Here is a 16,773-nt window from a genome sequence, read left to right on the forward strand (position 1 = left end):
CACTATTTCATCAGCAACACTGCCTTGTATTAAGCATTTAATGATGAATTGACTAAATATCTGTTTTATCAGACTCACTTTGACTATATATGTTGTAGCAAGAGATTGTTTCTCGCTTACGGCCATACCAGCCTGGGTACGCCCGATCTCGTCTGATCTCGGAAGCTAAGCAGGGTCGGGCCTGGTTAGTACTTGGATGTGAGACCGCCTGGGAATACCAGGTGCTGTAAGCATTTTGTCCACGAGGGGGTGCTCTTGCACTATTTCATCAGCAACACTGCCTTGTATTAAGCATTTAATGATGAATTGACTAAATATCTGTTTTATCAGACTCACTTTGACTATATATGTTGTAGCAAGAGATTGCTTCTCGCTTACGGCCATACCATCCTGGGTACGCCCGATCTCGTCTGATCTCGGAAGCTAAGCAGGGTCGGGCCTGGTTAGTACTTGGATGGGAGACCGCCTGGGAATACCAGGTGCTGTAAGCATTTTGTCCACGAGGGTGTGCCTCTGCACTATTTCATCAGCAACACTGCCTTGTAGTAAGCATTTAATGATGAATTGACTAAATGCAGCTTCCTGCCTTTTTAATAGGATCAAATTTCCTTGTGTTTTCAATTAGCATCTGCCTTGTATTTATAAGACAAACAAGAATATTGTTGCTGAATGCAGCTTGTGTGTGCTTTGTGCTCCTTTGCCCTGTTCAAATGATGAAAGGAAATAAAGTTTGTATTTTATCCAACTACCTGTGCTAAAAAGTGATGGGAACAGTGTTTGTAATTTCTTCTACTTTTTCAGTGACACAAAGTTCAAGCTGCTTATCTAATTGGTGAAAATGCAATGTCTGTTTATCACACTCACTTTGACTATATATGTTGTAGCAAGAGATTGTTTCTCGCTTACGGCCATACCAGCCTGGGTACGCCCGATCTCGTCTGATCTCGGAAGCGAAGCAGGGTCGGGCCTGGTTAGTACTTGGATGGGAGACCGCCTGGGAATACCAGGTGCTGTAAGTATTTTGTCCACGAGGGTGTGCCCCTGCACTATTTCATCAGCAACACTGCCTTGTAGTAAGCATTTAATGATGAATTGACTAAATGCAGCTTCCTGCCTTTTTAATAGGATCAAATTTCCTTGTGTTTTCAATTAGCATCTGCCTTGTATTTATAAGACAAACAAGAATATTGTTGCTGAATGCAGCTTGTGTGTGCTTTGTGCTCCTTTGCCCTGTTCAAATGATGAAAGGAAATAAAGTTTGTATTTTATCCAACTACCTGTGCTAAAAAGTGATGGGAACAGTGTTTGTAATTTCTTCTACTTTTTCAGTGACACAAAGTTCAAGCTGCTTATCTAATTGGTGAAAATGCAATGTCTGTTTATCAGACTCATTTTGACTATATATGTTGTAGCAAGAGATTGTTTCTCGCTTACGGCCATACCAGCCTGGGTACACCCGATCTCGTCTGATCTCGGAAGCTAAGCAGGGTCGGGCCTGGTTAGTACTTGGATGGGAGACCGCCTGGGAATACCAGGTGCTGTAAGCATTTTGTCCACGAGGGGGTGCTCTTGCACTATTTCATCAGCAACACTGCCTTGTATTAAGCATTTAATGATGAATTGACTAAATATCTGTTTTATCAGACTCACTTTGACTATATATGTTGTAGCAAGAGATAGTTTCTCGCTTACGGCCATACCAGCCTGGGTACGCCCGATCTCGTCTGACCTCGGAAGCTAAGCAGGGTCGGGCCTGGTTAGTACTTGGATGGGAGACCGCCTGGGAATACCAGGTGCTGTAAGCATTTTGTCCACGAGGGGGTGCTCTTGCACTATTTCATCAGCAACACTGCCTTGTATTAAGCATTTAATGATGAATTGACTAAATATCTGTTTTATCAGACTCACTTTGACTATATATGTTGTAGCAAGAGATTGTTTCTTGCTTACGGCCATACCATCCTGGGTACGCCCGATCTCGTCTGATCTCGGAAGCGAAGCAGGGTCGGGCCTGGTTAGTACTTGGATGGGAGACCGCCTGGGAATACCAGGTGCTGTAAACATTTTGTCCACGAGGGTGTGCCCCTGCACTATTTCATCAGCAACACTGCCTTGTAGTAAGCATTTAATGATGAATTGACTAAATGCAGCTTCCTGCCTTTTTAATAGGATCAAATTTCCTTGTGTTTTCAATTAGCATCTGCCTTGTATTTATAAGACAAACAAGAATATTGTTGCTGAATGCAGCTTGTGTGTGCTTTGTGCTCCTTTGCCCTGTTCAAATGATGAAAGGAAATAAAGTTTGTATTTTATCCAACTACCTGTGCTAAAAAGTGATGGGAACAGTGTTTATAATTTCTTCTACTTTTTCAGTGACACAAAGTTCAAGCTGCTTATCTAATTGGTGAAAATGCAATGTCTGTTTATCAGACTCATTTTGACTATATATGTTGTAGCAAGAGATTGTTTCTCGCTTACGGCCATACCAGCCTGGGTACGCCCGATCTCGTCTGATCTCGGAAGCTAAGCAGGGTCGGGCCTGGTTAGTACTTGGATGGGAGACCGCCTGGGAATACCAGGTGCTGTAAGCATTTTGTCCACGAGGGGGTGCTCTTGCACTATTTCATCAGCAACACTGCCTTGTATTAAGCATTTAATGATGAATTGACTAAATATCTGTTTTATCAGACTCACTTTGACTATATATGTTGTAGCAAGAGATTGTTTCTCGCTTACGGCCATACCAGCCTGGGTACGCCCGATCTCGTCTGATCTCGGAAGCTAAGCAGGGTCGGGCCTGGTTAGTACTTGGATGTGAGACCGCCTGGGAATACCAGGTGCTGTAAGCATTTTGTCCACGAGGGGGTGCTCTTGCACTATTTCATCAGCAACACTGCCTTGTATTAAGCATTTAATGATGAATTGACTAAATATCTGTTTTATCAGACTCACTTTGACTATATATGTTGTAGCAAGAGATTGCTTCTCGCTTACGGCCATACCATCCTGGGTACGCCCGATCTCGTCTGATCTCGGAAGCTAAGCAGGGTCGGGCCTGGTTAGTACTTGGATGGGAGACCGCCTGGGAATACCAGGTGCTGTAAGCATTTTGTCCACGAGGGTGTGCCTCTGCACTATTTCATCAGCAACACTGCCTTGTAGTAAGCATTTAATGATGAATTGACTAAATGCAGCTTCCTGCCTTTTTAATAGGATCAAATTTCCTTGTGTTTTCAATTAGCATCTGCCTTGTATTTATAAGACAAACAAGAATATTGTTGCTGAATGCAGCTTGTGTGTGCTTTGTGCTCCTTTGCCCTGTTCAAATGATGAAAGGAAATAAAGTTTGTATTTTATCCAACTACCTGTGCTAAAAAGTGATGGGAACAGTGTTTGTAATTTCTTCTACTTTTTCAGTGACACAAAGTTCAAGCTGCTTATCTAATTGGTGAAAATGCAATGTCTGTTTATCACACTCACTTTGACTATATATGTTGTAGCAAGAGATTGTTTCTCGCTTACGGCCATACCAGCCTGGGTACGCCCGATCTCGTCTGATCTCGGAAGCGAAGCAGGGTCGGGCCTGGTTAGTACTTGGATGGGAGACCGCCTGGGAATACCAGGTGCTGTAAGTATTTTGTCCACGAGGGTGTGCCCCTGCACTATTTCATCAGCAACACTGCCTTGTAGTAAGCATTTAATGATGAATTGACTAAATGCAGCTTCCTGCCTTTTTAATAGGATCAAATTTCCTTGTGTTTTCAATTAGCATCTGCCTTGTATTTATAAGACAAACAAGAATATTGTTGCTGAATGCAGCTTGTGTGTGCTTTGTGCTCCTTTGCCCTGTTCAAATGATGAAAGGAAATAAAGTTTGTATTTTATCCAACTACCTGTGCTAAAAAGTGATGGGAACAGTGTTTGTAATTTCTTCTACTTTTTCAGTGACACAAAGTTCAAGCTGCTTATCTAATTGGTGAAAATGCAATGTCTGTTTATCACACTCACTTTGACTATATATGTTGTAGCAAGAGATTGTTTCTCGCTTACGGCCATACCAGCCTGGGTACGCCCGATCTCGTCTGATCTCGGAAGCTAAGCAGGGTCGGGCCTGGTTAGTACTTGGATGTGAGACCGCCTGGGAATACCAGGTGCTGTAAGCATTTTGTCCACGAGGGGGTGCTCTTGCACTATTTCATCAGCAACACTGCCTTGTATTAAGCATTTAATGATGAATTGACTAAATATCTGTTTTATCAGACTCACTTTGACTATATATGTTGTAGCAAGAGATTGCTTCTCGCTTACGGCCATACCATCCTGGGTACGCCCGATCTCGTCTGATCTCGGAAGCTAAGCAGGGTCGGGCCTGGTTAGTACTTGGATGGGAGACCGCCTGGGAATACCAGGTGCTGTAAGCATTTTGTCCACGAGGGTGTGCCTCTGCACTATTTCATCAGCAACACTGCCTTGTAGTAAGCATTTAATGATGAATTGACTAAATGCAGCTTCCTGCCTTTTTAATAGGATCAAATTTCCTTGTGTTTTCAATTAGCATCTGCCTTGTATTTATAAGACAAACAAGAATATTGTTGCTGAATGCAGCTTGTGTGTGCTTTGTGCTCCTTTGCCCTGTTCAAATGATGGAAGGAAATAAAGTTTGTATTTTATCCAACTACCTGTGCTAAAAAGTGATGGGAACAGTGTTTATAATTTCTTCTACTTTTTCAGTGACACAAAGTTCAAGCTGCTTATCTAATTGGTGAAAATGCAATGTCTGTTTATCAGACTCATTTTGACTATATATGTTGTAGCAAGAGATTGTTTCTCACTTACGGCCATACCAGCCTGGGTACGCCCGATCTCGTCTGATCTCGGAAGCTAAGCAGGGTCGGGCCTGGTTAGTACTTGGATGGGAGACCGCCTGGGAATACCAGGTGCTGTAAGCATTTTGTCCACGAGGGGGTGCTCTTGCACTATTTCATCAGCAACACTGCCTTGTATTAAGCATTTAATGATGAATTGACTAAATATCTGTTTTATCAGACTCACTTTGACTATATATGTTGTAGCAAGAGATTGTTTCTCGCTTACGGCCATACCAGCCTGGGTACGCCCGATCTCGTCTGATCTCGGAAGCAAAGCAGGGTCTGGCCTGGTTAGTACTTGGATGGGAGACCGCCTGGGAATACCAGGTGCTGTAAGCATTTTGTCCACGAGGGGGTGCTCTTGCACTATTTCATCAGCAACACTGCCTTGTATTAAGCATTTAATGATGAATTGACTAAATATCTGTTTTATCAGACTCACTTTGACTATATATGTTGTAGCAAGAGATTTTTTCTCGCTTACGGCCATACCATCCTGGGTACGCCCGATCTCGTCTGATCTCGGAAGCTAAGCAGGGTCGGGCCTGGTTAGTACTTGGATGGGAGACCGCCTGGGAATACCAGGTGCTGTAAGCATTTTGTCCACGAGGGTGTGCCCCTGCACTATTTCATCAGCAACACTGCCTTGTAGTAAGCATTTAATGATGAATTGACTAAATGCAGCTTCCTGCCTTTTTAATAGGATCAAATTTCCTTGTGTTTTCAATTAGCATCTGCCTTGTATTTATAAGACAAACAAGAATATTGTTGCTGAATGCAGCTTGTGTGTGCTTTGTGCTCCTTTGCCCTGTTCAAATGATGAAAGGAAATAAAGTTTGTATTTTATCCAACTACCTGTGCTAAAAAGTGATGGGAACAGTGTTTGTAATTTCTTCTACTTTTTCAGTGACACAAAGTTCAAGCTGCTTATCTAATTGGTGAAAATGCAATGTCTGTTTATCACACTCACTTTGACTATATATGTTGTAGCAAGAGATTGTTTCTCGCTTACGGCCATACCAGCCTCGGTACGCCCGATCTCGTCTGATCTCGGAAGCTAAGCAGGGTCGGGCCTTGTTAGTACTTGGATGGGAGACCGCCTGGGAATACCAGGTGCTGTAAGCATTTTGTCCACGAGGGGGTGCTCTTGCACTATTTCATCAGCAACACTGCCTTGTATTAAGCATTTAATGATGAATTGACTAAATATCTGTTTTATCAGACTCACTTTGACTATATATGTTGTAGCAAGAGATTGTTTCTCGCTTACGGCCATACCAGCCTGGGTACGCCCGATCTCGTCTGATCTCGGAAGCTAAGCAGGGTCGGGCCTGGTTAGTACTTGAATGGGAGACTTCCTGGGAATACCAGGTGCTGTAAGCATTTTGTCCACGAGGGGGTGCTCTTGCACTATTTCATCAGCAACACTGCCTTGTATTAAGCATTTAATGATGAATTGACTAAATATCTGTTTTATCAGACTCACTTTGACTATATATGTTGTAGCAAGAGATTGTTTCTCGCTTACGGCCATACCATCCTGGGTACGCCCGATCTCGTCTGATCTCGGAAGCTAAGCAGGTTCGGGCCTGGTTAGTACTTGGATGGGAGACCGCCTGGGAATACCAGGTGCTGTAAGCATTTTGTCCACGAGGGTGTGCCTCTGCACTATTTCATCAGCAACACTGCCTTGTAGTAAGCATTTAATGATGAATTGACTAAATGCAGCTTCCTGCCTTTTTAATAGGATCAAATTTCCTTGTGTTTTCAATTAGCATCTGCCTTGTATTTATAAGACAAACAAGAATATTGTTGCTGAATGCAGCTTGTGTGTGCTTTGTGCTCCTTTGCCCTGTTCAAATGATGAAAGGAAATAAAGTTTGTATTTTATCCAACTACCTGTGCTAAAAAGTGATGGGAACAGTGTTTGTAATTTCTTCTACTTTTTCAGTGACACAAAGTTCAAGCTGCTTATCTAATTGGTGAAAATGCAATGTCTGTTTATCACACTCACTTTGACTATATATGTTGTAGCAAGAGATTGTTTCTCGCTTACGGCCATACCAGCCTGGGTACGCCCGATCTCGTCTGATCTCGGAAGCGAAGCAGGGTCGGGCCTGGTTAGTACTTGGATGGGAGACCGCCTGGGAATACCAGGTGCTGTAAACATTTTGTCCACGAGGGTGTGCCCCTGCACTATTTCATCAGCAACACTGCCTTGTAGTAAGCATTTAATGATGAATTGACTAAATGCAGCTTCCTGCCTTTTTAATAGGATCAAATTTCCTTGTGTTTTCAATTAGCATCTGCCTTGTATTTATAAGACAAACAAGAATATTGTTGCTGAATGCAGCTTGTGTGTGCTTTGTGCTCCTTTGCCCTGTTCAAATGATGAAAGGAAATAAAGTTTGTATTTTATCCAACTACCTGTGCTAAAAAGTGATGGGAACAGTGTTTATAATTTCTTCTACTTTTTCAGTGACACAAAGTTCAAGCTGCTTATCTAATTGGTGAAAATGCAATGTCTGTTTATCAGACTCATTTTGACTATATATGTTGTAGCAAGAGATTGTTTCTCGCTTACGGCCATACCAGCCTGGGTACGCCCGATCTCGTCTGATCTCGGAAACTAAGCAGGGTCGGGCCTGGTTAGTACTTGGATGGGAGACCGCCTGGGAATACCAGGTGCTGTAAGCATTTTGTCCACGAGGGGGTGCTCTTACACTATTTCATCAGCAACACTGCCTTGTATTAAGCATTTAATGATGAATTGACTAAATATCTGTTTTATCAGACTCACTTTGACTATATATGTTGTAGCAAGAGATTGTTTCTCGCTTACGGCCATACCAGCCTGGGTACTCCCGATCTCGTCTGATCTCGGAAGCTAAGCAGGGTCGGGCCTGGTTAGTACTTGGATGGGAGACCGCCTGGGAATACCAGGTGCTGTAAGCATTTTGTCCACGAGGGGGTGCTCTTGCACTATTTCATCAGCAACACTGCCTTGTATTAAGCATTTAATGATGAATTGACTAAATATCTGTTTTATCAGACTCACTTTGACTATATATGTTGTAGCAAGAGATTGTTTCTCGCTTACGGCCATACCATCCTGGGTACGCCCGATCTCGTCTGATCTCGGAAGCGAAGCAGGGTCGGGCCTGGTTAGTACTTGGATGGGAGACCGCCTGGGAATACCAGGTGCTGTAAACATTTTGTCCACGAGGGTGTGCCCCTGCACTATTTCATCAGCAACACTGCCTTGTAGTAAGCATTTAATGATGAATTGACTAAATGCAGCTTCCTGCCTTTTTAATAGGATCAAATTTCCTTGTGTTTTCAATTAGCATCTGCCTTGTATTTATAAGACAAACAAGAATATTGTTGCTGAATGCAGCTTGTGTGTGCTTTGTGCTCCTTTGCCCTGTTCAAATGATGAAAGGAAATAAAGTTTGTATTTTATCCAACTACCTGTGCTAAAAAGTGATGGGAACAGTGTTTGTAATTTCTTCTACTTTTTCAGTGACACAAAGTTCAAGCTGCTAATCTAATTGGTGAAAATGCAATGTCTGTTTATCACACTCACTTTGACTATATATGTTGTAGCAAGAGATTGTTTCTCGCTTACGGCCATACCAGCCTGGGTACGCCCGATCTCGTCTGATCTCGGAAGCGAAGCAGGGTCGGGCCTGGTTAGTACTTGGATGGGAGACCGCCTGGGAATACCAGGTGCTGTAAGCATTTTGTCCACGAGGGTGTGCCCCTGCACTATTTCATCTGCAACACTGCCTTGTAGTAAGCATTTAATGATGAATTGACTAAATGCAGCTTCCTGCCTTTTTAATAGGATCAAATTTCCTTGTGTTTTCAATTAGCATCTGCCTTGTATTTATAAGACAAACAAGAATATTGTTGCTGAATGCAGCTTGTGTGTGCTTTGTGCTCCTTTGCCCTGTTCAAATGATGAAAGGAAATAAAGTTTGTATTTTATCCAACTACCTGTGCTAAAAAGTGATGGGAACAGTGTTTATAATTTCTTCTACTTTTTCAGTGACACAAAGTTCAAGCTGCTTATCTAATTGGTGAAAATGCAATGTCTGTTTATCAGACTCATTTTGACTATATATGTTGTAGCAAGAGATTGTTTCTCGCTTACGGCCATACCAGCCTGGGTACGCCCGATCTCGTCTGATCTCGGAAACTAAGCAGGGTCGGGCCTGGTTAGTACTTGGATGGGAGACCGCCTGGGAATACCAGGTGCTGTAAGCATTTTGTCCACGAGGGGGTGCTCTTACACTATTTCATCAGCAACACTGCCTTGTATTAAGCATTTAATGATGAATTGACTAAATATCTGTTTTATCAGACTCACTTTGACTATATATGTTGTAGCAAGAGATTGTTTCTCGCTTACGGCCATACCAGCCTGGGTACTCCCGATCTCGTCTGATCTCGGAAGCTAAGCAGGGTCGGGCCTGGTTAGTACTTGGATGGGAGACCGCCTGGGAATACCAGGTGCTGTAAGCATTTTGTCCACGAGGGGGTGCTCTTGCACTATTTCATCAGCAACACTGCCTTGTATTAAGCATTTAATGATGAATTGACTAAATATCTGTTTTATCAGACTCACTTTGACTATATATGTTGTAGCAAGAGATTGTTTCTCGCTTACGGCCATACCATCCTGGGTACGCCCGATCTCGTCTGATCTCGGAAGCGAAGCAGGGTCGGGCCTGGTTAGTACTTGGATGGGAGACCGCCTGGGAATACCAGGTGCTGTAAACATTTTGTCCACGAGGGTGTGCCCCTGCACTATTTCATCAGCAACACTGCCTTGTAGTAAGCATTTAATGATGAATTGACTAAATGCAGCTTCCTGCCTTTTTAATAGGATCAAATTTCCTTGTGTTTTCAATTAGCATCTGCCTTGTATTTATAAGACAAACAAGAATATTGTTGCTGAATGCAGCTTGTGTGTGCTTTGTGCTCCTTTGCCCTGTTCAAATGATGAAAGGAAATAAAGTTTGTATTTTATCCAACTACCTGTGCTAAAAAGTGATGGGAACAGTGTTTGTAATTTCTTCTACTTTTTCAGTGACACAAAGTTCAAGCTGCTTATCTAATTGGTGAAAATGCAATGTCTGTTTATCACACTCACTTTGACTATATATGTTGTAGCAAGAGATTGTTTCTCGCTTACGGCCATACCAGCCTGGGTACGCCCGATCTCGTCTGATCTCGGAAGCGAAGCAGGGTCGGGCCTGGTTAGTACTTGGATGGGAGACCGCCTGGGAATACCAGGTGCTGTAAGCATTTTGTCCACGAGGGTGTGCCCCTGCACTATTTCATCTGCAACACTGCCTTGTAGTAAGCATTTAATGATGAATTGACTAAATGCAGCTTCCTGCCTTTTTAATAGGATCAAATTTCCTTGTGTTTTCAATTAGCATCTGCCTTGTATTTATAAGACAAACAAGAATATTGTTGCTGAATGCAGCTTGTGTGTGCTTTGTGCTCCTTTGCCCTGTTCAAATGATGAAAGGAAATAAAGTTTGTATTTTATCCAACTACCTGTGCTAAAAAGTGATGGGAACAGTGTTTATAATTTCTTCTACTTTTTCAGTGACACAAAGTTCAAGCTGCTTATCTAATTGGTGAAAATGCAATGTCTGTTTATCACACTCACTTTGACTATATATGTTGTAGCAAGAGATTGTTTCTCGCTTACGGCCATACCAGCCTGGGTACGCCCGATCTCGTCTGATCTCGGAAGCGAAGCAGGCTCGGGCCTGGTTAGTACTTGGATGGGAGACCGCCTGGGAATACCAGGTGCTGTAAACATTTTGTCCACGAGGGTGTGCCCCTGCACTATTTCATCAGCAACACTGCCTTGTAGTAAGCATTTAATGATGAATTGACTAAATGCAGCTTCCTGCCTTTTTAATAGGATCAAATTTCCTTGTGTTTTCAATTAGCATCTGCCTTGTATTTATAAGACAAACAAGAATATTGTTGCTGAATGCAGCTTGTGTGTGCTTTGTGCTCCTTTGCCCTGTTCAAATGATGAAAGGAAATAAAGTTTGTATTTTATCCAACTACCTGTGCTAAAAAGTGATGGGAACAGTGTTTATAATTTCTTCTACTTTTTCAGTGACACAAAGTTCAAGCTGCTTATCTAATTGGTGAAAATGCAATGTCTGTTTATCAGACTCATTTTGACTATATATGTTGTAGCAAGAGATTGTTTCTCGCTTACGGCCATACCAGCCTGGGTACGCCCGATCTCGTCTGACCTCGGAAGCTAAGCAGGGTCGGGCCTGGTTAGTACTTGGATGGGAGACCGCCTGGGAATACCAGGTGCTGTAAGCATTTTGTCCACGAGGGGGTGCTCTTGCACTATTTCATCAGCAACACTGCCTTGTATTAAGCATTTAATGATGAATTGACTAAATATCTGTTTTATCAGACTCACTTTGACTATATATGTTGTAGCAAGAGATTGTTTCTTGCTTACGGCCATACCATCCTGGGTACGCCCGATCTCGTCTGATCTCGGAAGCGAAGCAGGGTCGGGCCTGGTTAGTACTTGGATGGGAGACCGCCTGGGAATACCAGGTGCTGTAAACATTTTGTCCACGAGGGTGTGCCCCTGCACTATTTCATCAGCAACACTGCCTTGTAGTAAGCATTTAATGATGAATTGACTAAATGCAGCTTCCTGCCTTTTTAATAGGATCAAATTTCCTTGTGTTTTCAATTAGCATCTGCCTTGTATTTATAAGACAAACAAGAATATTGTTGCTGAATGCAGCTTGTGTGTGCTTTGTGCTCCTTTGCCCTGTTCAAATGATGAAAGGAAATAAAGTTTGTATTTTATCCAACTACCTGTGCTAAAAAGTGATGGGAACAGTGTTTATAATTTCTTCTACTTTTTCAGTGACACAAAGTTCAAGCTGCTTATCTAATTGGTGAAAATGCAATGTCTGTTTATCAGACTCATTTTGACTATATATGTTGTAGCAAGAGATTGTTTCTCGCTTACGGCCATACCAGCCTGGGTACGCCCGATCTCGTCTGATCTCGGAAGCTAAGCAGGGTCGGGCCTGGTTAGTACTTGGATGGGAGACCGCCTGGGAATACCAGGTGCTGTAAGCATTTTGTCCACGAGGGGGTGCTCTTGCACTATTTCATCAGCAACACTGCCTTGTATTAAGCATTTAATGATGAATTGACTAAATATCTGTTTTATCAGACTCACTTTGACTATATATGTTGTAGCAAGAGATTGTTTCTCGCTTACGGCCATACCAGCCTGGGTACGCCCGATCTCGTCTGATCTCGGAAGCTAAGCAGGGTCGGGCCTGGTTAGTACTTGGATGTGAGACCGCCTGGGAATACCAGGTGCTGTAAGCATTTTGTCCACGAGGGGGTGCTCTTGCACTATTTCATCAGCAACACTGCCTTGTATTAAGCATTTAATGATGAATTGACTAAATATCTGTTTTATCAGACTCACTTTGACTATATATGTTGTAGCAAGAGATTGCTTCTCGCTTACGGCCATACCATCCTGGGTACGCCCGATCTCGTCTGATCTCGGAAGCTAAGCAGGGTCGGGCCTGGTTAGTACTTGGATGGGAGACCGCCTGGGAATACCAGGTGCTGTAAGCATTTTGTCCACGAGGGTGTGCCTCTGCACTATTTCATCAGCAACACTGCCTTGTAGTAAGCATTTAATGATGAATTGACTAAATGCAGCTTCCTGCCTTTTTAATAGGATCAAATTTCCTTGTGTTTTCAATTAGCATCTGCCTTGTATTTATAAGACAAACAAGAATATTGTTGCTGAATGCAGCTTGTGTGTGCTTTGTGCTCCTTTGCCCTGTTCAAATGATGAAAGGAAATAAAGTTTGTATTTTATCCAACTACCTGTGCTAAAAAGTGATGGGAACAGTGTTTGTAATTTCTTCTACTTTTTCAGTGACACAAAGTTCAAGCTGCTTATCTAATTGGTGAAAATGCAATGTCTGTTTATCACACTCACTTTGACTATATATGTTGTAGCAAGAGATTGTTTCTCGCTTACGGCCATACCAGCCTGGGTACGCCCGATCTCGTCTGATCTCGGAAGCGAAGCAGGGTCGGGCCTGGTTAGTACTTGGATGGGAGACCGCCTGGGAATACCAGGTGCTGTAAGTATTTTGTCCACGAGGGTGTGCCCCTGCACTATTTCATCAGCAACACTGCCTTGTAGTAAGCATTTAATGATGAATTGACTAAATGCAGCTTCCTGCCTTTTTAATAGGATCAAATTTCCTTGTGTTTTCAATTAGCATCTGCCTTGTATTTATAAGACAAACAAGAATATTGTTGCTGAATGCAGCTTGTGTGTGCTTTGTGCTCCTTTGCCCTGTTCAAATGATGAAAGGAAATAAAGTTTGTATTTTATCCAACTACCTGTGCTAAAAAGTGATGGGAACAGTGTTTGTAATTTCTTCTACTTTTTCAGTGACACAAAGTTCAAGCTGCTTATCTAATTGGTGAAAATGCAATGTCTGTTTATCACACTCACTTTGACTATATATGTTGTAGCAAGAGATTGTTTCTCGCTTACGGCCATACCAGCCTGGGTACGCCCGATCTCGTCTGATCTCGGAAGCTAAGCAGGGTCGGGCCTGGTTAGTACTTGGATGTGAGACCGCCTGGGAATACCAGGTGCTGTAAGCATTTTGTCCACGAGGGGGTGCTCTTGCACTATTTCATCAGCAACACTGCCTTGTATTAAGCATTTAATGATGAATTGACTAAATATCTGTTTTATCAGACTCACTTTGACTATATATGTTGTAGCAAGAGATTGCTTCTCGCTTACGGCCATACCATCCTGGGTACGCCCGATCTCGTCTGATCTTGGAAGCTAAGCAGGGTCGGGCCTGGTTAGTACTTGGATGGGAGACCGCCTGGGAATACCAGGTGCTGTAAGCATTTTGTCCACGAGGGTGTGCCTCTGCACTATTTCATCAGCAACACTGCCTTGTAGTAAGCATTTAATGATGAATTGACTAAATGCAGCTTCCTGCCTTTTTAATAGGATCAAATTTCCTTGTGTTTTCAATTAGCATCTGCCTTGTATTTATAAGACAAACAAGAATATTGTTGCTGAATGCAGCTTGTGTGTGCTTTGTGCTCCTTTGCCCTGTTCAAATGATGAAAGGAAATAAAGTTTGTATTTTATCCAACTACCTGTGCTAAAAAGTGATGGGAACAGTGTTTGTAATTTCTTCTACTTTTTCAGTGACACAAAGTTCAAGCTGCTTATCTAATTGGTGAAAATGCAGTCTGTTTATCACACTCACTTTGACTATATATGTTGTAGCAAGAGATTGTTTCTCGCTTACGGCCATACCAGCCTGGGTACGCCCGATCTCGTCTGATCTCGGAAGCGAAGCAGGGTCGGGCCTGGTTAGTACTTGGATGGGAGACCGCCTGGGAATACCAGGTGCTGTAAGTATTTTGTCCACGAGGGTGTGCCCCTGCACTATTTCATCAGCAACACTGCCTTGTAGTAAGCATTTAATGATGAATTGACTAAATGCAGCTTCCTGCCTTTTTAATAGGATCAAATTTCCTTGTGCTTTCAATTAGCATCTGCCTTGTATTTATAAGACAAACAAGAATATTGTTGCTGAATGCAGCTTGTGTGTGCTTTGTGCTCCTTTGCCCTGTTCAAATGATGAAAGGAAATAAAGTTTGTATTTTATCCAACTACCTGTGCTAAAAAGTGATGGGAACAGTGTTTGTAATTTCTTCTACTTTTTCAGTAACACAAAGTTCAAGCTGCTTATCTAATTGGTGAAAATGCAATGTCTGTTTATCACACTCACTTTGACTATATATGTTGTAGCAAGAGATTGTTTCTCGCTTACGGCCATACCAGCCTGGGTACCCCCGATCTCGTCTGATCTCGGAAGCTAAGCAGGGTCGGGCCTGGTTAGTACTTGGATGGGAGACCGCCTGGGAATACCAGGTGCTGTAAGCATTTTGTCCACGAGGGGGTGCTCTTGCACTATTTCATCAGCAACACTGCCTTGTATTAAGCATTTAATGATGAATTGACTAAATGTCTGTTTTATCAGACTCACTTTGACTATATATGTTGTAGCAAGAGATTGTTTCTCGCTTACGGCCATACCATCCTGGGTACGCCCGATCTCGTCTGATCTCGGAAGCTAAGCAGGGTCGGGCCTGGTTAGTACTTGGATGGGAGACCGCCTGGGAATACCAGGTGCTGTAAGCATTTTGTCCACGAGGGTGTGCCTCTGCACTATTTCATCAGCAACACTGCCTTGTAGTAAGCATTTAATGATGAATTGACTAAATGCAGCTTCCTGCCTTTTTAATAGGATCAAATTTCCTTGTGTTTTCAATTAGCATCTGCCTTGTATTTATAAGACAAACAAGAATATTGTTGCTGAATGCAGCTTGTGTGTGCTTTGTGCTCCTTTGCCCTGTTCAAATGATGAAAGGAAATAAAGTTTGTATTTTATCCAACTACCTGTGCTAAAAAGTGATGGGAACAGTGTTTGTAATTTCTTCTACTTTTTCAGTGACACAAAGTTCAAGCTGCTTATCTAATTGGTGAAAATGCAATGTCTGTTTATCACACTCACTTTGACTATATATGTTGTAGCAATAGATTGTTTCTCGCATACGGCCATACCAGCCTGGGTACGCCCGATCTCGTCTGATTTCGGAAGCGAAGCAGGGTCGGGCCTGGTTTGTACTTGGATGGGAGACCGCCTGGGAATACCAGGTGCTGTAAGCATTTTGTCCACGAGGGTGTGCCCCTGCACTATTTCATCAGCAACACTGCCTTGTAGTAAGCATTTAATGATGAATTGACTAAATGCAGCTTCCTGCCTTTTTAATAGGATCAAATTTCCTTGTGTTTTCAATTAGCATCTGCCTTGTATTTATAAGACAAACAAGAATATTGTTGCTGAATGCAGCTTGTGTGTGCTTTGTGCTCCTTTGCCCTGTTCAAATGATGGAAGGAAATAAAGTTTGTATTTTATCCAACTACCTGTGCTAAAAAGTGATGGGAACAGTGTTTATAATTTCTTCTACTTTTTCAGTGACACAAAGTTCAAGCTGCTTATCTAATTGGTGAAAATGCAATGTCTGTTTATCAGACTCATTTTGACTATATATGTTGTAGCAAGAGATTGTTTCTCACTTACGGCCATACCAGCCTGGGTACGCCCGATCTCGTCTGATCTCGGAAGCTAAGCAGGGTCGGGCCTGGTTAGTACTTGGATGGGAGACCGCCTGGGAATACCAGGTGCTGTAAGCATTTTGTCCACGAGGGGGTGCTCTTGCACTATTTCATCAGCAACACTGCCTTGTATTAAGCATTTAATGATGAATTGACTAAATATCTGTTTTATCAGACTCACTTTGACTATATATGTTGTAGCAAGAGATTGTTTCTCGCTTACGGCCATACCAGCCTGGGTACGCCCGATCTCGTCTGATCTCGGAAGCAAAGCAGGGTCTGGCCTGGTTAGTACTTGGATGGGAGACCGCCTGGGAATACCAGGTGCTGTAAGCATTTTGTCCACGAGGGTGTGCCTCTGCACTATTTCATCAGCAACACTGCCTTGTAGTAAGCATTTAATGATGAATTGACTAAATGCAGCTTCCTGCCTTTTTAATAGGATCAAATTTCCTTGTGTTTTCAATTAGCATCTGCCTTGTATTTATAAGACAAACAAGAATATTGTTGCTGAATGCAGCTTGTGTGTGCTTTGTGCTCCTTTGCCCTGTTCAAATGATGAAAGGAAATAAAGTTTGTATTTTATCCAACTACCTGTGCTAAAAAGTGATGGGAACAGTGTTTGTAATT

General features: G+C 42.6%; 42 non-coding genes across 42 annotated transcripts; all 42 read left to right on the plus strand.

Moving 5' to 3' along the window:
• The first annotated feature begins 114 nt into the window (after nucleotides 1-114).
• LOC145869150 (5S ribosomal RNA) lies at nucleotides 115-233 on the plus strand. Its single transcript, XR_014385146.1, has one exon. It is a non-coding gene; the product is annotated as a 5S ribosomal RNA (ribosomal RNA).
• Nucleotides 234-372: 139 nt separating this feature from the next.
• Nucleotides 373-491, plus strand: LOC145869113 (5S ribosomal RNA). Its single transcript, XR_014385110.1, has one exon. It is a non-coding gene; the product is annotated as a 5S ribosomal RNA (ribosomal RNA).
• Nucleotides 492-900: 409 nt separating this feature from the next.
• On the plus strand, nucleotides 901-1,019 carry LOC145868321 (5S ribosomal RNA). The gene has a single exon (XR_014384316.1). It is a non-coding gene; the product is annotated as a 5S ribosomal RNA (ribosomal RNA).
• Nucleotides 1,020-1,428: 409 nt separating this feature from the next.
• On the plus strand, nucleotides 1,429-1,547 carry LOC145871312 (5S ribosomal RNA). Its single transcript, XR_014386943.1, has one exon. It is a non-coding gene; the product is annotated as a 5S ribosomal RNA (ribosomal RNA).
• Nucleotides 1,548-1,686: 139 nt separating this feature from the next.
• LOC145874987 (5S ribosomal RNA) lies at nucleotides 1,687-1,805 on the plus strand. The gene has a single exon (XR_014390621.1). It is a non-coding gene; the product is annotated as a 5S ribosomal RNA (ribosomal RNA).
• A 139-nt stretch (nucleotides 1,806-1,944) lies between these two features.
• On the plus strand, nucleotides 1,945-2,063 carry LOC145875559 (5S ribosomal RNA). Its single transcript, XR_014391199.1, has one exon. It is a non-coding gene; the product is annotated as a 5S ribosomal RNA (ribosomal RNA).
• A 409-nt stretch (nucleotides 2,064-2,472) lies between these two features.
• LOC145874490 (5S ribosomal RNA) lies at nucleotides 2,473-2,591 on the plus strand. Its single transcript, XR_014390126.1, has one exon. It is a non-coding gene; the product is annotated as a 5S ribosomal RNA (ribosomal RNA).
• A 139-nt stretch (nucleotides 2,592-2,730) lies between these two features.
• On the plus strand, nucleotides 2,731-2,849 carry LOC145869151 (5S ribosomal RNA). The gene has a single exon (XR_014385147.1). It is a non-coding gene; the product is annotated as a 5S ribosomal RNA (ribosomal RNA).
• Nucleotides 2,850-2,988: 139 nt separating this feature from the next.
• On the plus strand, nucleotides 2,989-3,107 carry LOC145869225 (5S ribosomal RNA). The gene has a single exon (XR_014385221.1). It is a non-coding gene; the product is annotated as a 5S ribosomal RNA (ribosomal RNA).
• Nucleotides 3,108-3,516: 409 nt separating this feature from the next.
• LOC145868322 (5S ribosomal RNA) lies at nucleotides 3,517-3,635 on the plus strand. The gene has a single exon (XR_014384317.1). It is a non-coding gene; the product is annotated as a 5S ribosomal RNA (ribosomal RNA).
• A 409-nt stretch (nucleotides 3,636-4,044) lies between these two features.
• LOC145869152 (5S ribosomal RNA) lies at nucleotides 4,045-4,163 on the plus strand. The gene has a single exon (XR_014385148.1). It is a non-coding gene; the product is annotated as a 5S ribosomal RNA (ribosomal RNA).
• Nucleotides 4,164-4,302: 139 nt separating this feature from the next.
• On the plus strand, nucleotides 4,303-4,421 carry LOC145869335 (5S ribosomal RNA). Its single transcript, XR_014385331.1, has one exon. It is a non-coding gene; the product is annotated as a 5S ribosomal RNA (ribosomal RNA).
• A 409-nt stretch (nucleotides 4,422-4,830) lies between these two features.
• Nucleotides 4,831-4,949, plus strand: LOC145875609 (5S ribosomal RNA). The gene has a single exon (XR_014391254.1). It is a non-coding gene; the product is annotated as a 5S ribosomal RNA (ribosomal RNA).
• Nucleotides 4,950-5,088: 139 nt separating this feature from the next.
• On the plus strand, nucleotides 5,089-5,207 carry LOC145869847 (5S ribosomal RNA). The gene has a single exon (XR_014385843.1). It is a non-coding gene; the product is annotated as a 5S ribosomal RNA (ribosomal RNA).
• A 139-nt stretch (nucleotides 5,208-5,346) lies between these two features.
• Nucleotides 5,347-5,465, plus strand: LOC145869446 (5S ribosomal RNA). The gene has a single exon (XR_014385442.1). It is a non-coding gene; the product is annotated as a 5S ribosomal RNA (ribosomal RNA).
• Nucleotides 5,466-5,874: 409 nt separating this feature from the next.
• Nucleotides 5,875-5,993, plus strand: LOC145870173 (5S ribosomal RNA). The gene has a single exon (XR_014386169.1). It is a non-coding gene; the product is annotated as a 5S ribosomal RNA (ribosomal RNA).
• A 139-nt stretch (nucleotides 5,994-6,132) lies between these two features.
• Nucleotides 6,133-6,251, plus strand: LOC145868326 (5S ribosomal RNA). Its single transcript, XR_014384321.1, has one exon. It is a non-coding gene; the product is annotated as a 5S ribosomal RNA (ribosomal RNA).
• Nucleotides 6,252-6,390: 139 nt separating this feature from the next.
• On the plus strand, nucleotides 6,391-6,509 carry LOC145871334 (5S ribosomal RNA). Its single transcript, XR_014386965.1, has one exon. It is a non-coding gene; the product is annotated as a 5S ribosomal RNA (ribosomal RNA).
• A 409-nt stretch (nucleotides 6,510-6,918) lies between these two features.
• On the plus strand, nucleotides 6,919-7,037 carry LOC145868807 (5S ribosomal RNA). Its single transcript, XR_014384803.1, has one exon. It is a non-coding gene; the product is annotated as a 5S ribosomal RNA (ribosomal RNA).
• A 409-nt stretch (nucleotides 7,038-7,446) lies between these two features.
• Nucleotides 7,447-7,565, plus strand: LOC145868481 (5S ribosomal RNA). Its single transcript, XR_014384477.1, has one exon. It is a non-coding gene; the product is annotated as a 5S ribosomal RNA (ribosomal RNA).
• A 139-nt stretch (nucleotides 7,566-7,704) lies between these two features.
• LOC145874631 (5S ribosomal RNA) lies at nucleotides 7,705-7,823 on the plus strand. Its single transcript, XR_014390267.1, has one exon. It is a non-coding gene; the product is annotated as a 5S ribosomal RNA (ribosomal RNA).
• A 139-nt stretch (nucleotides 7,824-7,962) lies between these two features.
• On the plus strand, nucleotides 7,963-8,081 carry LOC145875560 (5S ribosomal RNA). Its single transcript, XR_014391200.1, has one exon. It is a non-coding gene; the product is annotated as a 5S ribosomal RNA (ribosomal RNA).
• A 409-nt stretch (nucleotides 8,082-8,490) lies between these two features.
• Nucleotides 8,491-8,609, plus strand: LOC145875260 (5S ribosomal RNA). Its single transcript, XR_014390894.1, has one exon. It is a non-coding gene; the product is annotated as a 5S ribosomal RNA (ribosomal RNA).
• A 409-nt stretch (nucleotides 8,610-9,018) lies between these two features.
• LOC145868482 (5S ribosomal RNA) lies at nucleotides 9,019-9,137 on the plus strand. The gene has a single exon (XR_014384478.1). It is a non-coding gene; the product is annotated as a 5S ribosomal RNA (ribosomal RNA).
• Nucleotides 9,138-9,276: 139 nt separating this feature from the next.
• On the plus strand, nucleotides 9,277-9,395 carry LOC145874632 (5S ribosomal RNA). The gene has a single exon (XR_014390268.1). It is a non-coding gene; the product is annotated as a 5S ribosomal RNA (ribosomal RNA).
• Nucleotides 9,396-9,534: 139 nt separating this feature from the next.
• Nucleotides 9,535-9,653, plus strand: LOC145875562 (5S ribosomal RNA). The gene has a single exon (XR_014391203.1). It is a non-coding gene; the product is annotated as a 5S ribosomal RNA (ribosomal RNA).
• A 409-nt stretch (nucleotides 9,654-10,062) lies between these two features.
• Nucleotides 10,063-10,181, plus strand: LOC145875261 (5S ribosomal RNA). Its single transcript, XR_014390895.1, has one exon. It is a non-coding gene; the product is annotated as a 5S ribosomal RNA (ribosomal RNA).
• Nucleotides 10,182-10,590: 409 nt separating this feature from the next.
• LOC145871867 (5S ribosomal RNA) lies at nucleotides 10,591-10,709 on the plus strand. The gene has a single exon (XR_014387498.1). It is a non-coding gene; the product is annotated as a 5S ribosomal RNA (ribosomal RNA).
• Nucleotides 10,710-11,118: 409 nt separating this feature from the next.
• LOC145874988 (5S ribosomal RNA) lies at nucleotides 11,119-11,237 on the plus strand. Its single transcript, XR_014390622.1, has one exon. It is a non-coding gene; the product is annotated as a 5S ribosomal RNA (ribosomal RNA).
• A 139-nt stretch (nucleotides 11,238-11,376) lies between these two features.
• On the plus strand, nucleotides 11,377-11,495 carry LOC145875563 (5S ribosomal RNA). Its single transcript, XR_014391204.1, has one exon. It is a non-coding gene; the product is annotated as a 5S ribosomal RNA (ribosomal RNA).
• Nucleotides 11,496-11,904: 409 nt separating this feature from the next.
• Nucleotides 11,905-12,023, plus strand: LOC145874491 (5S ribosomal RNA). The gene has a single exon (XR_014390127.1). It is a non-coding gene; the product is annotated as a 5S ribosomal RNA (ribosomal RNA).
• Nucleotides 12,024-12,162: 139 nt separating this feature from the next.
• LOC145869154 (5S ribosomal RNA) lies at nucleotides 12,163-12,281 on the plus strand. Its single transcript, XR_014385150.1, has one exon. It is a non-coding gene; the product is annotated as a 5S ribosomal RNA (ribosomal RNA).
• A 139-nt stretch (nucleotides 12,282-12,420) lies between these two features.
• Nucleotides 12,421-12,539, plus strand: LOC145869556 (5S ribosomal RNA). The gene has a single exon (XR_014385552.1). It is a non-coding gene; the product is annotated as a 5S ribosomal RNA (ribosomal RNA).
• Nucleotides 12,540-12,948: 409 nt separating this feature from the next.
• Nucleotides 12,949-13,067, plus strand: LOC145868323 (5S ribosomal RNA). The gene has a single exon (XR_014384318.1). It is a non-coding gene; the product is annotated as a 5S ribosomal RNA (ribosomal RNA).
• Nucleotides 13,068-13,476: 409 nt separating this feature from the next.
• On the plus strand, nucleotides 13,477-13,595 carry LOC145869155 (5S ribosomal RNA). The gene has a single exon (XR_014385151.1). It is a non-coding gene; the product is annotated as a 5S ribosomal RNA (ribosomal RNA).
• A 139-nt stretch (nucleotides 13,596-13,734) lies between these two features.
• Nucleotides 13,735-13,853, plus strand: LOC145874683 (5S ribosomal RNA). Its single transcript, XR_014390319.1, has one exon. It is a non-coding gene; the product is annotated as a 5S ribosomal RNA (ribosomal RNA).
• A 407-nt stretch (nucleotides 13,854-14,260) lies between these two features.
• Nucleotides 14,261-14,379, plus strand: LOC145868324 (5S ribosomal RNA). Its single transcript, XR_014384319.1, has one exon. It is a non-coding gene; the product is annotated as a 5S ribosomal RNA (ribosomal RNA).
• Nucleotides 14,380-14,788: 409 nt separating this feature from the next.
• Nucleotides 14,789-14,907, plus strand: LOC145874982 (5S ribosomal RNA). The gene has a single exon (XR_014390616.1). It is a non-coding gene; the product is annotated as a 5S ribosomal RNA (ribosomal RNA).
• Nucleotides 14,908-15,046: 139 nt separating this feature from the next.
• LOC145869667 (5S ribosomal RNA) lies at nucleotides 15,047-15,165 on the plus strand. Its single transcript, XR_014385663.1, has one exon. It is a non-coding gene; the product is annotated as a 5S ribosomal RNA (ribosomal RNA).
• A 409-nt stretch (nucleotides 15,166-15,574) lies between these two features.
• Nucleotides 15,575-15,693, plus strand: LOC145870448 (5S ribosomal RNA). Its single transcript, XR_014386444.1, has one exon. It is a non-coding gene; the product is annotated as a 5S ribosomal RNA (ribosomal RNA).
• Nucleotides 15,694-16,102: 409 nt separating this feature from the next.
• Nucleotides 16,103-16,221, plus strand: LOC145875610 (5S ribosomal RNA). The gene has a single exon (XR_014391255.1). It is a non-coding gene; the product is annotated as a 5S ribosomal RNA (ribosomal RNA).
• A 139-nt stretch (nucleotides 16,222-16,360) lies between these two features.
• Nucleotides 16,361-16,479, plus strand: LOC145869849 (5S ribosomal RNA). The gene has a single exon (XR_014385845.1). It is a non-coding gene; the product is annotated as a 5S ribosomal RNA (ribosomal RNA).
• The last annotated feature ends 294 nt before the right edge of the window (nucleotides 16,480-16,773 follow it).

Source organism: Salmo salar, unplaced genomic scaffold (genome assembly GCF_965601325.2).
Source record: "Salmo salar unplaced genomic scaffold, fSalSal1 ptg000293l, whole genome shotgun sequence".
NCBI lineage: Eukaryota > Metazoa > Chordata > Actinopteri > Salmoniformes > Salmonidae > Salmo > Salmo salar.